Source organism: Typopeltis vanoorti, chromosome 15, assembly GCF_054136105.1.
Source record: "Typopeltis vanoorti isolate ZY-2024b chromosome 15, IOZ_Tvanoo_1.0, whole genome shotgun sequence".
Classification (NCBI taxonomy): Eukaryota; Metazoa; Arthropoda; class Arachnida; order Uropygi; family Thelyphonidae; genus Typopeltis; species Typopeltis vanoorti.
Window position 1 is genome coordinate 64321705 of NC_143563.1, and position 13212 is coordinate 64334916.

Here is a 13212-nt window from a genome sequence, read left to right on the forward strand (position 1 = left end):
AGAGCAATTATACAGAAAGAGAAAATGGTTTGAATGATAAAAAAAATGAGGAATTATTTGTAGGAAGTGAGATCGCTAGGCTGCGTGCAGTGATACAAGATGCGCAGCGGAATTAGAGCACCTGCAAAACTCTTTCCAGAGTGATTCGGCTAACGGAAATAAACAGCGTGGGCGAGTTTCCGAAATGAAGGAGAGAGTATTGTATGGTGACTCGTTATTAAGAGGAGTAATAGATGGGAGTGTAACTAAATCGTACTTGCCGGGTGCAAAATTTAAGGATGTAAGTGAGAGCATTAGAGTGCAAAAACAGAGGGTGAAAGAAATAACAATTGTGGCTGGTACGAATGAATTGAAAGGTGATAAATTTTTTATGAGAGAGGACTTGAAAGTATTGTTAAAGGTAGCGAAAGAAAAGAGTGACAGAGTTAGAATGGTGAGTCTGTTACCGCGGTATGACAGAGAGGAGTTTAGAAGGAGGGCCATAATCGCAAATGATATTATGCGCAGGTTATGCGGACGGTGTGGTGTGGAATTTGTGGACGTGTGGAATGAGTTTGATGGGCGAAAGGACTTATACAAGATGGATGGACTGCATTTGAATGGACTTGGTGTGCGGAGACTGGAAAAAGTGTTGCTGAATGAAGTGAAAATGGATGTGCAGAACCAGGGAAACTAGAACTACCAAGGAGGGGGGGAAGTGGATATCCAGACATCAGTGAGACAGTTGAGTGCAAAAATGTATATAATGTACCTGAGCCAGCAATAAGGACAAAAAATGGGAATGGGATATTTAGAATAACGCATCAAGATAGGGGTGGGACAAAGGGAACACTGCAATTCATGTATACTAATGCCAGGAGTATTAGGAACAAGAAGGAAGAATTTTTGGCCTTGATTGGCTCTTCCTGGCCACAGGTTATTGGCATTAGTGAAACATGGCTGACGGAAGATGATATAGTTAGTGGGATAGAATGTGTAGGTTATAGTATGTTTAGGAGGGACAGAGAGAATAAAATTGGGGGAGGGGTGTTATTGATGATAGCTGATGAACTGCAGCCAAGGAGAATTGAAGTATTGCAGGATAGTGAAAGGAGCTCATTTGAGGCTATTTGGTGTGAGATTGATACTGGCAGAATAAAATATACAGTTGGGTGCTGCTATAGACCAGGTGATGGAATAGATGGTGGAGATGGTATGCATAAACAAATTGATGAAATGAGTGGAAGGAGGGTAATTATTACGGGGGATTTCAACTATGGTAACGTTGATTGGAAGGAGGAGAGGACACATGTGAGGAAGGAAATGGATTTTATTCAATTATTAAGGGATAACTATCTGAAACAGCATGTAATTGAAAATACTAGGGGTGTGAGAGTGCTTGACCTGGTAATAGTATCTGAGAATTTGACTGTAATGAATATGACCATGTTGCCACCTATTGGTGAGAGAGATCATAAGGTCTTGACCTGGGAGGTGGCTAAAGGTGTGAAATTTGTGATTAAGACAGGGTATATGTGGAATTACCGTGCTGGCAAGTATGACAACCTTAGGAGATTGCTTGGATCAGTGCCATGGCATGTACAACTGCAAGGGCTGGACGTCGATAGAGCATGGGAAGTGATCAAAGAGCATTTACAGGAGGTTATGGCTGATTGTATACCTAAGGTCCGAATAGTGAAACAAGGAGGGGTTAAATGGATGAATAACACCATTAAGCTTGAGCTGCAAAAAAAGAAACAACTATGGAGGGAATTTAAAGAAAGGGGTGACCTGCAGGCACACGAACGGTATAAAGTACAGGCTAGAAGGGTAACGAGTGTGGTAAAAACAGCAAAAGCCGATTATGAAAGGAAACTAGCTATGCAAGCAAAAGAGAATCCCAAACAGTTCTTTCAATATGCTGCAAGCAAGAAAAAAACTGTACATGGCAAAATGATTTTAAGGAATGACGATGGTAAAGAGTTCACTGAACCAGTCGATATAGTGGAGTTACTGAGCGCGCACTTTGCAAAAGTATATCATCCAGGTGGTGATGTTGAAAAAATGAAGGAACCATTAGTTTATATGGGAATTGTGATGAATGAAGTGGAGGTGAATAGTCTATTACAGAACCTTAATGTGAATACATCTGTGGGATTGGATGGTATACCGGCACGGGTCTTGCATGAAGCGGCTAATGAATTATCAGTGCCCTTGACCATGTTGTTTAATCTGAGTCTCAGGTCTGGCTTAGTCCCGAAGGCGTGGAAAGAGGGGAAAATAGTTCCACTGCATAAAGGAGGATCCAAGACTATGGTTGCAAATTACCGACCGATCAGCATATCAGGAGTCGTTGTCAAGGTCTTGGAGAAAGTAGTCAAGGGAAAAATACAGGAATGGATTGATGAAAATGAGATACTGTACAGAGGACAGCATGGCTTTGTGAAGGGTAGATCATGCCTCAGTAACTTGCTCAAGTTTTATAACAAGGTGACGGCTGAACTGGATAAGGGAAATGGGTTTACAGTGATACTGCTGGACCTGGCAAAGGCGTTTGACAGGATACCACATGGAATTCTAATCCGCAAACTACAACATATGGGAATGGATATAGGGTTGGTGAGATGGATAGCTGGGTGGTTGATGGAGAGATATCAAAGAGTAGTTTATTCAGGAGTAGAGTCCAAAAAACGGCCTGTGACTAGTGGTGTGCCACAGGGTTCTGTTCTTGGACCACTGCTGTTTAATCTGTTCATTAACGATATAGGGAATGATCTAAGTGGGACAGTTCATTTGTTCGCTGATGATGCAAAGTTGGGTAGGGCGATAGTGAATGCAGAAGATGTCAAAGTCTTGCAAGATGACTTAGATAGATTGGAGTTCTGGACTAAGGAGAATGGATGTCAATTTAATGTGACAAAATGTAAGGTTATGCATTTCGGAGTGAAAAGATTAGCAGCAGTATACCACATTGGTGGAACTGTACTCCAAGAGATTGATGAGGCCAGGGACTTGGGAGTGTTGGTGGATAGGGAGATGAAGTTTAGGGGGCACATTGCGAAAGTAGCTAAATCAGCTCATCAACTCACTTGGTTGTTGAAAAATACCTTGACGAGCAGAGAAAAACAAGTTATTGTACCTCTGTACCGAGCCCTGATAAGACCTCATCTCGACTACTGTGCCCAGATTTGGTCACCTCGGTTCCTTCTTGATGGGGAGGAGGTTGAGAGGATCCAGAGGCGAGTGACTAAGATGATAGCAGGTCTATGGAATGCACCATATGAGAACAGGTTGAAGATTTGTGGGTTGCAGAAACTAGTTGATAGGCGAAAAAGGGGAGATATGATTGAGACATTCAAATTGCTAAAAGGATTCTATAGGATTAATTCAGATGATATTTTTGAGATCAGGACTGGTGGTGGGAGAACTAGGGGACACCCATGGAAGCTGGGCAAGAGCGTGGTTAGCAGGGGTGTTAGAGCTGGGTTCTTTACTTTTAGAGTGGTAAATGAGTGGAATAAGCTGCCAGAGTCTGTTGTGGGTGCTATGACAGTGAGCGAGTTCAAGGCAAGGTATGATAGATACTGTGAGAATGTTGAACAGCTGTGTGAACATGATGTTTAGGGCCTCCCTCGATGAGTCTAAGGACTCCTGGAGTAGCCCGTGGTAATAATAATAATAACATGCAGGTCAGGTATAGTACTAATATAAGCAAGGCTTTAAATTCAAACATATTTTCAAAATGAGTTCAAAGGCGTTACTTTACTAACCATATTAACTAAAAGTGAAAAAACTGTTAGCCTAAACTGTAGAGTATCTAAAATAAACTGACATTTTAAAAATAGAAACATGCTACAATAGTTTCTGTTTGTTATAAAGACTCAATATATAGGATATATAGGACCCAAAAATCACAAATCCAATACTCCTCTCCTTTGTCCAGTAGTTAATAATATAGACAGTCCCACTTACAAAGTTGTCAAAAATCAAATCATTTGTCTCTCCTCATAAGTAATTCCTGCTCCTCTATTTTTTTTTTTAAATTCTATTTATTTTAAAGTTATATTAATAAACCTATCAAAATATCTTTTCCAAGAGAATGCACAACAAGCTACACCCATTCTTGGTTTGACTATGCTATGAAAATTATATGTTTGGTGTGGTTCTGTGGCCCACATAAGATTTATTTTTAGCATATGTTAATAGCCAACATCTTAAAATTCAGATATTCTGGTTAGTTTTTTGACATTTGCATCTCTATTTAATAATGGTACGATAAAAAGAAACCACTCATTTGATAAGTCCAACTTCTTACATTTTTGAATTATACAAACTCACTCTGCATACAAGTTATTTTAGGAAAGAAAAAATATACAATCAACTAGATGAGATGGTAAATTCCCTCTATCTCTATTCTTAGCTAATTTCAACACAGAAAGAGAAAATAACACAGCTACATTCAAACATTTAGTCTGGCTATGCTATGAAGATTATATGTTTGCTATTTGATCCCGTGACTCAGATACATTAGATTCATTTTTAGTATATCTAAGCAACCAACATAAAAAAAATACACTTCGTAAAAGAAATGACTGACTGTTTTGTCCTTTGAGGACACATTAATCATACATCTTTTAAACAGTCTCTTCATTATCTGTTTTGGCTTATAGAAAGCTTCCCCTCCCCCCAGTCATACAACCGTTCAGCCTAATATACAGTATCGTTAAAACACCAATGACACAGCTCTTGCTGCAGAACTCAATTATTTTCCCCATGCTTAGCCTGTTTTTAAAATACTAAATGCCTCTCTTCTCCCTCCCTTGATACATAAAATTACACCAGAACTATTCCTATCCCATATATCTAATACTAAATGCCTCTCTTCTCCCTCCCCTGATACATAAAATTACACTAGAACTATTCCTATCTCACATATCTAGGATACATATGAAAAGATAATCAGTGATAAAAAAATATAATCTTCAATCACATAAAATAGCAACCCTTACCTGTTCACATTGAGGACAAAATTTATTCTGAAACATATCTAGGAGTGTATACATCTTTTTTAGCCTGTTTTTATAACTCTTGTAAAATTGATAAACTACTAAATGCCTCTCTTTTCCCTCACCTGATACATAAAATTACAGCAGAACTACTCGCGTTCCTTCCCATCCTAATCTTACATGTTCACCTGAGGACAAAACTCATTCTCAAACATATCTAGGAGTGTATAAAGTTTCCATCACCCACAACTTAATCTACTAAGTTGTCAGAGAAGATTTGTTAATATCGATCTTGAAAAACATTTGTTGCCATCAGCAGAAAGGCAGGGCTGTATATTATACATCCTTTTACACAGGATTAAAAAGAAGAAAATTAGTACTATACAGAACTTGGTACAACTGGAAAAACTATTTTTGAATTTAGCATCAGCAATAATATAATTATCAGCAGTCATTTGAATAAGAATGATTTTCCAAAATTTGTCTACTGTTGACTGAAGATGGCTGATTAAGCCAAAGTATAATCCACATGACCTTTCTTTAAAAAAAAAAAAAAGAAAACAGGGATGCTATCTGGAAGAGGCCTATATGCAACTTCTCTTAATATGAGAATGTTGCACTTGACAGCATGGGGATATGATTCCAATGGCACAGACTAAGATGGTTGTGGATCCCATTCAATGGATTGCACTTAGTCTGCAAACTCCTCCTTGACCCGGCCACCTAATGTACAAACCCAACAGCACAGCTCTCAGGATTACAGGAACCTCCCCACCATGATAAGAGAGCAACCCACAGGAGAGATTACAATGAAGTAAGTACTTCCAAACCTCCACAAGTATGGCTGCACTGATTTACCAAAAATTTGGGAAACAGTCATATTAAGACCACTTTCAATGTAGCAGATGTAAACTTTTTTTTTATTCAACCCTACATCGTTCCATAACTGTGCATAGTTATTTTGTCCGTTGCAATTCTGAATTGTCTCCTCACTACTTGAGTGTTAGTGCCTTATGTACTATGACAAGTATTTTTGAGCTCTGAAGAAGCTTGTTGGAAATCCAGTGAAATATCAAGATCTTAAATAATAATCTTACTTATGGTATTGTGTTTATACTCTTGAATATTGGAATCATATCTACATAATAAGCTTTGCACAGCAAATACTGTAACCAAGAAAATCAATGATCAATCCCCATCAATGATTAATTCCCATCTAAACGTGATCTTCAATCAGCATGAAGACAGGTGAGAGTGTACATTCTTATTTGCTTTAAACATTAAATATAAGTAAATGGAAAACACTATACAGGTGATCATATGATATATAAAATGATATCACACAATCTCAAAAAACTAAAACTGCATACTGCAAAAAATGCTTAGTCGAGGAACATTTCTAAGGTGTTTCCAAATTTGTTGTAAAAAAAAAAAAACCTGTGTGATACTTTGCAAAGCCATTTATTAGATGCCAGTGAAATCAAAATGCATTTAGAGTTGGCATTCCTGAAGACAACAGTGAATTTCAAGTAGGAAGTTTTCTTGTATTTATATTATTAATTTTATTATCACTATGTGACCTCCATGGAGCTACAGGCTCAGTGTTTAAAAATAAGTCTACACTAGAATCCTAATCACCTGCCCCACCACTCAAATTCAATTGTCATCGATGCTCAATACTTTGACAATGCATTCCATGAAGAATGGTGTATATGCCAATGCACACATACACTTCATAGAAAATATTTACTTTCCACTTCCTTGTTTAAAGTTTCAGAGGTAGTCTCTTCTCTCTCCAGCTCTATTCTCAAAACTCCCATATACCTATTCTGTATGATCCTTACACACCACTTTACCATCTTAATCATATCTCATTTTTTGTCCTATTCATCAAATTATTATTATTACCCAAGACCCCATGGAGTCAAAGACTCATCTAGGAGGTCCTTTTATCATACACACAGCTCATCGTACTGTGCTTTAAACATACTCAAATTCTCTGTAGACACCACACTCTCAGACAAGGCATTCCATCATTCACAACTCTGCATGAAAAAACCTGCTTCCCACTTCACACTCTTTTTATAAAGTTTCCAGGGATGACCTCTGGTTCTCCCCTGATCTCCCACTATTTTTCCATAGAACCTCTCCAGCATTGATCCTATAACAACCCCTTACTAACTTATAGGTCTCTACTGTATCTTTCCTCTTTCTCCTGTCCACCAGACTCTGCAAGTTGCATCTTCTCAATCTTTCCTCATACTTGACATTCCAGAGGTTAGAAACTACCTGTCAGTCACCTCTGGACCCTTTCCAACATCTCTTCGTCCTTCTGAAAAACAGGTGACCAAATCTGGGCACAATAGTCCATGTGTGGCCTAATCAAAGCCTTATACAACGGAACAAGAATCTCCCTACTTCTACAAGTCAGTGTCCTCTGCATCATTCCCAGAAACCTTTGTGTTGTCTTCACAATTTTGGCTATATGTCCCCTAAATTTCAGCTCCTTATCCACCATCACCCCAGATCTCTTATTTCCTTCACCTCCGACAATATATCCTCAGCAAGCATAAATTCCTATTTTTGTTTTCCAAATTTTAAAGCTTTACATTTTGCAACATTGAACTCGCGTCCCCATTCCCGTACCCAATCACTTAATTTATTCAAGTCTTCTTGTAAGGCCACAACATCTTCTCTACTCTTCATGGTTCGTCCCAACTTTGCATCATCTGTAAACAACTGAATATCTCCATCCAAATCTTCACCAATATCATTAATATACAAATTAAACAGCAAGTCAAGTTATGCAACTTAATATTCCATAATCCTAATATTACATTGGTCACCGGACTCTTTATTTCCTTTAAAAACCCAAGCAACCAAATCTGCAAAGCAGTGTCCTCATGTTGTCTATTAAGAGCCTTATATAATGGGCAAACCAATTAAATGTTTCACTTTGTCCTTTTCAGTCAGCATACATCAAATTTCAAATCCTTGGTCTCTTCAACAGCTTGTAATGTAGTCTCACTTTAAAGTAAGTGAGAACCTTCTCTGAGGCCATTACCAACTTTCTGGCAAAACTGAAATACCATCCATTCACATCACAGCAATTATATCTAATAATTCTTCCCAGTTCTGCATCAACAATGAAGACTAGATACAATTTCCAGATCATTCACAATATCATTAATGCGATGGTTCAAGAAAATAACTATGTGACATCCCACGTCACTCCGTTTCCTATATACTGCTCCTTTCTAAACAACTAGCCATCTGTCAGCAAACTATTCTCCTATCCAACCTTTATTATATAAGTCCACCAATCTTAATTTATACAGTATATCAACCTTGATTTTGCAAAATTAAGAAAAATATCAGTGCTTGTCCAATAATGCTGTCACTGTATTACAAAATGTGAGGAGATTACAGAAATAAGATCTCCCAATAACTAACCCTTGTTGTCCTCCAATACTTACAATTGTCGTACAGCTCTGGATGTGCTTTGGTCACCTTGATTAAGTATCTTCATCATCATCTTCTTCTTCTATCATGTGCCACCATCTTCCAGTCTTCTAGGACATGGCTGATTTTTCTAAGCAAAATCAAGGAATATCATAATGTATGAATTTCTTCTATCCAGTAACTTTGTCACCTTATTATAAAATGGGAGTAGATTACTTAAAGATCTTCCCTTAACAAACCCTTGCTGTCTTTCATACTTGCTCCATATTTTACTTACTGTAAAGCTTTTTAATTTAACATTATTCATCTTAATTTTCCTCTACTACCCGGTAATTTCTTCTAATCTTCAAGGAACTCTATTTTCTCTTGCTGTGTAAAAACTTGATCAGAACACATCTGGATTACCATGTACAGAACTAATTGCTTACATATTTGGAGAGGAAGCAAACAGATGAGAGAATAAAGAAAATGTGGAGAAGGTGCAGAGTAATAAAAAAATAATGAGGCACAGATTACACACACACACACACACACACAAACAACTTGGCAGACTGATAAAAGGAGAACATTAGAGATTTATAAGTTGATAAGAGAATCTTACAGAGTAGATTTTCTGCATAATAAAAGAGACCAGAAAGGAAATCTCTAGAACTTTAGGAAAAACACAATGGGCAAGGAGCAGACTTTTTTCCCCATTGATATCAGTACGTGAACCAGACTACTATTGGGTATAAACAAATATAAGATGAGGTGTAGTAGGCATAAGCAAGACTAATGGATTTTATAAAATGATTCACGTGACTCCATGGAGGCGTAATAATAATAATAAGAATATAAATAGTTGAAAAAAAATTTCAAGCTGACAAATGAATTCATGTCCATTTTTTTTTTTTTATGTTGCTGCCACTCACAAATGATTATTTGTAAACCTATAGTACATTTTGTACTGTGGATGGGCTAGGGATTTTTTTTAAAAAAATCAATTTTATACTTTTTTTTGTATTTTTCATTTATTTTTTGCACAATTCAGAAACTGACAATCAAGATATTTAGAAATATCTTAATTGCTCTATTAAAAAAATTAACTCAAATGTTATTGCAATATGGTATTTCTGAACAATTTTGGCAGTTTTATTATAAATTTAAAAATCATCTCTATTTATAGTATCAACCCCACCCTTACCAGCCTTGAAGTGTTTACACATTAATAGTTACATGGATGTAAATTCATTCAAACTGAAATAACATTTGGATATTATTAAAATTACTTGGATGCAAGCAATTATAAAAAAAAAGCAGTTAATGCCTTTTTATTCCTGTATAGGGAGTAAGCAAGGCCATTTTTAGCCCTATCTAACTTTTGGAAACTAAGCGGGCAGTTCAATCTCCACTGGTATCCAATCAGAGATAGCTGACCCAAGGCTATCACTAATTAAGCGGCATGCAGTGAAGAGAATGGCTCAACAAGTGCCGCCATCTTGTGATCCCTAACCCTAACACAATATATTTAATGTCTGAAATAATGTGGGTTCTACCGACAATTTTCTTGAGTTTCCCGTGCCAGAGATTGACTAACTCAGGAGGTCGAAAAAAGGCTTAGAAACATTTCCTCTAGGAAATGTTTCTAAGGAATTCTGAAGCAATTCCTCTGAAAAATTATTAAATGAGATAACCCAGCAAGAGAATTTATCCAGGAGGAATGCAATCGTGAGTACATTTTTGGTGTTATAAACATCTCCCATTTCCTGTTAGGATCAATGGCCTGTCAAAGCCAAGTAACTTGGCTTCCTAAAAACCTGGTACTGATTTAGGATAGGGCAGTTAATAATATCTGCACAGTTTGCTATAACTGTAAATTGCATGTGTTCTTCTGACCAATTTACCTGTTTTGAGGGATTAAAAACAAGAGTTTCCAGGAGGGGGGGGGGACCCTTCTACTACTGTATGAGACCAGTTACTCACCTTCAGATGAAAAATTAAAATAAATTGAATGTAAGAATTATGGAGGAATTTCCTTATTCAGTGTTCAATGTAAGACTTCTCTAAGCATAATTAGAAGAGGCTAATAAAAATTGTTAAAAACAAAGTTAGGAAAAAACAATGTGTTCGGGATAAATAAATATTGATTGATTTTGATTGATTAGTTTCCTTTCATCCATATGGATGGTAGAGGCAGCTATGCTACCATACAAGGGAAATGACTATAAGCGAGGTGGTTTCCCGTTGCCCTCCTTGCCGTACTATATCCTATGACTGTAGCCTGTGTGTTCACGGGGCCGATTTGCCTGCTTGCAGGATGAAAAACCCCAGATAAACTGGGGGGGGGAACCCAAGATCGGCTAACTTGGCTATATAGTTAAGGAAGATCCTTCAGCTCCTCACGTCTCCGATGGGAATCGAGCCAAGGACACTCCTTTCCCAGGCATATGGTTGCGAAGCACACAGTCAGTAGGCTAACCGCACGGACAAATAAATGTTGCAGACCAGATTTTAACTTGATGAGAAATGGCAAAGATCTATTAAGTCTTGTAAATCTATAAAAGGCCTATGGTAAGTTGTCAAGGAAGAAGCTGTTCAAAAATAATATAGTTTAAGTGGGACATTATACAGAGTGACATTTACTTATGCTGCAAGTCAGCAGTTAAAGGATCTACTGCAAACTAGTTTGATGTTAAATCAGGTGAAAGAAAGGTTTATACTATCTATACTGTTATTTATTATCTCTATGAATTGTGTTATAAAGGAAAATAATATCATATTAAATTTGATATCAAAATCCAAGATGTTTACATGAGTTTTCTTTACTTAATGTAGATGATGTTATAATCTTAAACTAAAGTTTGTCAAATAAACTGAATAACTGCTGCAAAAGATTTGATATGAAAATCATTAATAAAAAGGCAAACTATGAAAATAGACAAGAGCATGAAAAATAACAACATTATCAATCAGAAACTACAGAATAAGTAAAACATTTCAGCTATTTTAGCAAATGGCAAATTAACTAATAACTAAGACAAGTATGGTAAGAAGCCAGCTGAATAAACTGCATGAATAAGAAAGATATTAGCCAAAATAGCAAAGTAGTAGCATATAGAGATTGGCTGAAAAAGAGATACCAGTTAGTAGTCTATATTGAGAGGGTGCTAGTGGGTCAAGCGCTACGGACGTGTTTCGAAGAGCTCCTGATTCAGATAAGTTTTACTAGGAATAATTAAGTATATATGCGTAATTGTTTAAGTAAGAGCGGCTGTAAACGTTGTACGCTACCTATATTATTAGTGTGGGTTTTTTTTTTTTCTTGCTTAAACTAAATACGAAAACGTTAATATTAGACCTAGTAACCTGCAGAGAAAAAAAAAAAATGGCGGTAGCATTGTCATTCCATGATTTTAATTTGGATTTCAGTCGGTTCGTTAAGTGTGAGGTCTGTTATATGTATTCCTTCGATTACATAAATGATTTGTGAATGTTTAGTGCGGATGGAAGAAGGGTGTGTGCGAAATGTGACCTGAACGAGGAATTGATGAATGCGAATATGAAGTTGATGACAGAAAGTGCTAGTACCGATTGTGTCGCGAGTGCACGTTTGAAAGAAATGGATGGTGAGCAAGAGAAGCGAAAAAATGTTAAAAAATCAGGAAAAAAGAAAAGGAGCGATTTGACAACCGTAACGGATGTTAAAAGGGACGAAAGTGAGGCGGAAAGAAATGAAATCGAGAGAACGAATGAAAGTAGAAATGGCGTGATGCAGAAATCGCAAGTAAAAAAAATCAAAAGAATGAATGATAGCGAAAAAAGAATGACTGATGGCGAAAGTTGGACGCATGTTGGAACGAAAGTACTGAACCAAAGAAAGATGAATGACAGTAAAAGTGAGAAGAATGATAGCAAAAGTTGGACGCATGTTAGTCCGAAAGTACGGAAACAAAGAAAGATATGTGAGAGTGAAAGTGAGAAGAATGATAGTGAAAGTTGGACGTATGTTGGACCGAAAGTACGGAAACAAAGAAGGATGAATGAGAGGGAAAGTGAGAAGAGGGGGTCGAGAGTTAGAAAGTTAGAAAGATTTAATGATAGAGGGAATGTGTCGCGAGGTTCGGAAGGTGAATTGGATTGGATGAAGCAAGAAATGAAATGGATGTGGAATGAAATTAAGCGAATTCAGGTCAAAACTATTAAAATAAATCATGATGGCATGAAAGAGTTAACAAAAGATGAGCGAGTGGCGTTGTATGGCGACTCCATTATTAAAGGTGTGCTAGAGGATAAAATGCACAAGGTATGTTTTCCAGGTGGTAAAATGAGTAGAGTGATTGAGGCATTGAATATGAGGCGGGAACGAGCAAAAGAGTTAATTGTATTAATTGGTACAAATGATTTGAGAGAGAACAAAGAGCATGTCAAAATGAATGTCAGGAGACTGCTTGGAAAGATAAAGGAGAATAGTGTGACAGGAAGGGTAGTCAGTGTTGCCTAGGTATGATTGTGGTGAAATGAGGTGGAGAGCAAGGATTATGAATGATATTCTGGCTGAAATGTGTGAGAAGATGGGAGTACAGTTTGTTAATGTGTGGAATGAGTTTGAGGGACGAAGTGAGCTGTATGGGAGCGATGGACTGCATTTGAGTGGTTATGGTGTGAGTCTCTTGGAGAGACTGCTGCTGGAAAGTGGAGAAGTGAATAGAGAGAATGAATCAGATCGAGAGGGGAGTGATGTGGAAGAGCAGGAGAGATTGAAGGAGTGGAAATGAATGGGGAAGTG

General features: G+C 37.3%; 1 protein-coding gene across 3 annotated transcripts in view; it reads right to left on the minus strand.

Moving 5' to 3' along the window:
• LOC150098823 (myeloid differentiation primary response protein MyD88-like) overlaps positions 1-13212 on the minus strand; it is a 101014-nt gene that overhangs the window by 19259 nt on the left and 68543 nt on the right. The gene's annotated exons all lie outside the window — the stretch shown is intronic.